Source organism: Tupaia chinensis, unplaced genomic scaffold (genome assembly GCF_000334495.1).
Source record: "Tupaia chinensis unplaced genomic scaffold, TupChi_1.0 Scaffold000094_1, whole genome shotgun sequence".
NCBI lineage: Eukaryota > Metazoa > Chordata > Mammalia > Scandentia > Tupaiidae > Tupaia > Tupaia belangeri.
The window spans coordinates 4,164,327-4,167,257 of NW_006159556.1; the positions used below are offsets into that span (position 1 = coordinate 4,164,327).

Below are 2,931 nucleotides of genomic sequence, written 5' to 3' on the forward strand. Positions count from 1 at the left end.
CCATGGCCTTTTTTTTTTTTTTTAAGTATATTTACTTACTTCTTCCATGAGCGAGAGAAGACAGTACTCCAAACAGGACTATATTAAAAAAAATATTTTTAATAATTAAAAAAATTATTTATTCGATTTTATTTACAATCTTTTTTTTCTTTTAAATTTGCTACAGGACATGTATGCTCACCAGAGAGAGAGAAGGAACGTGAGAAAGCAAGCTACCAGGTCTGGGACACGAACTGCAGTTGGCCTTGTGGGAGACCAGCAGCTTGACTGCTGTATCATCTGCTAGCCCTCCCCCCAACACGGTTTCATGCCATAATCCAGTCCTGGCCTAGCCAGCTCTGGATCATAGACAAGAGCATGCCGGCTGTATTCACAGAGGTCTCTGGACTTGAACAGTAACCACCCCACGTGCCATTGCCCCTGTCCAGCTCCACACCATTTCCTTCTTACTGCCACCCCACACTGCTGTCTCCAGGCAACTAACCCATGTGCTTTCCGCTGTTGTTTTAGTTTGCATCTCTGAGAGTTGTAGAGATCGGAATTCTTCACTAGGTACTATTTTCCCATCTGCCTTCACATACTTAGCGTAATCACTTTGCGATGCAGCTATGTCGTTGCACATCTGCTCCTTGTTATTGCCGAGCAGTGTTCTATTGTATGGATTCACCACACCGCGTTTCTGCATGAACTTACTGGCAGACATTTGGGTTGTTTCTGGTTCTTACACAGCCGCCCTGGGTCTGTGTAGGCATGTGCTCTCATACCTTTGGGGTAAATGCCAAGGAGAGAAATGTCTGGGTGACGGGTGCATGTTTATAGGAGCTTTTCAAATCCCTATTTCCGTTCTGAGGGAATTGGGGTGGGAGAGGCTAGGCAAAGGATTTGTAACTTGACAACTTTCAAAGGAGTGGAACTGAGATGCAGTTCTTGATGCTGTGATTTCAAGTCCGTGTGTTTCTGGGAGCCTGTGCTGTTAGGCTGTCTGTGTGGTCCATCTTCACAAGCTAAAACTGCTTACCTAGGTCAAAATTGCTAAGAATCTCACTGTATGGGGTCTGCAGGTGGTGTGGTGGTTAAAGGTGCTAGAGTCCCACATAGATGAACGTGGTTGAGTCCCAGACCTGGTGGCTTGCTTTCTCGCTATCCCTTTCTCTCTCTCTCTGGTCAAAAAAAAAAAAAAAAAAAAAAAGTAATAACAAATGGAATTAAATAAAGAAGTAATTCTTTATTTTAAAAAAAAATGAGTCTCACGGTACAATTGTAAAATTCAGTCTCACTACTCACTACCTAGTAATAATCTCTGGAAAGATCTAGGTCAAAATGCCCTGCCCTTGCCTTGACTCCAAGGTTCAAAGCTATATACCTAACTCCACCAAAATTCTTGTTATTTTGGTTTCCAGTTCCATCCTAATTCACAGAATGTCTGCTCTAATGTGCTAGATGTTACAAATCTTGAGGGTGACACACACACAAAAATGATACTTCGGTTCTTTGTCCAGGATCTGAACCAAACGTGAAGTAAGAGAGAAGAATAAACAGGTAGGAATGCCCGGCATCAGCTCCACCACTGACACAGCTAGTACAGGGGCGCACAGCTGGTGAGGGGCAAGTAGGCCCATACTAAAATTTCAGTAAGATAGATTTCCCTAGCCAATCTCTGGTGGCCTCGGGCCATTTCCAGGAAGTACCCATGGCAAGAACCTAGTGGCCATGGTTTACTTTATTTGAAACAATGAGCACAATCTCCTATCTTCCTATTTATTTATTTATTTATGCTCTATCATGCGTGTGCTTGTCAGAGAGAGAGAAAGTGAGAAATCACTCCTGGAAGGATGTCCATGCAGCAATCCCTTCTTCATTCTCCTCTCAGGAATTGGGGCATGCACGCATGCCTGACATGATTCTGAAGCCACCAGGTGCGGGACTTAAACCATGAAACTGGCCATATGGGATCCAGCGCCTTACCCTCCATGTCTCAAAAAAAAAAAAAAAAAAAAAAAGTAATAACAAATGGAATTAAATAAAGAAGTAATTCTTTATTTTAAAAAAAAATGAGTCTCACGGTACAATTGTAAAATTCAGTCTCACTACTCACTACCTAGTAATAATCTCTGGAAAGATCTAGGTCAAAATGCCCTGCCCTTGCCTTGACTCCAAGGTTCAAAGCTATATACCTAACTCCACCAAAATTCTTGTTATTTTGGTTTCCAGTTCCATCCTAATTCACAGAATGTCTGCTCTAATGTGCTAGATGTTACAAATCTTGAGGGTGACACACACACAAAAATGATACTTCGGTTCTTTGTCCAGGATCTGAACCAAACGTGAAGTAAGAGAGAAGAATAAACAGGTAGGAATGCCCGGCATCAGCTCCACCACTGACACAGCTAGTACAGGGGCGCACAGCTGGTGAGGGGCAAGTAGGCCCATACTAAAATTTCAGTAAGATAGATTTCCCTAGCCAATCTCTGGTGGCCTCGGGCCATTTCCAGGAAGTACCCATGGCAAGAACCTAGTGGCCATGGTTTACTTTATTTGAAACAATGAGCACAATCTCCTATCTTCCTATTTATTTATTTATTTATGCTCTATCATGCGTGTGCTTGTCAGAGAGAGAGAAAGTGAGAAATCACTCCTGGAAGGATGTCCATGCAGCAATCCCTTCTTCATTCTCCTCTCAGGAATTGGGGCATGCACGCATGCCTGACATGATTCTGAAGCCACCAGGTGCGGGACTTAAACCATGAAACTGGCCATATGGGATCCAGCGCCTTACCCTCCATGTCACCTGCTGCCTCCCTACCTTCTGTTAATATGCTCTTTTTAGTGTCAGTCCCTCTCCGTTGCTTCTGATCATCCAGTTCCACTCTAACGACTGACCGGCTTTCCGCTCTGAAGCTTTCACATCGCTGGAATGTGGGTGTACTCCCC

The 2,931-nt window shown here is 43.5% G+C and overlaps 1 protein-coding gene across 1 annotated transcript in view; it reads left to right on the top strand.

Annotated features, from left to right (window-relative positions):
* The window catches only part of CUNH4orf36 (chromosome unknown C4orf36 homolog), a 15,313-nt gene extending 13,781 nt beyond the window's left edge, over positions 1-1,532 (top strand). The window contains exon 4 of the mRNA XM_006143270.3: positions 1,401-1,532. The gene's annotated coding sequence lies outside the window, so the exon portion shown is untranslated. The remainder of the gene's footprint in view (positions 1-1,400) is intronic.
* Positions 1,533-2,931: the final 1,399 nt, after the last annotated feature.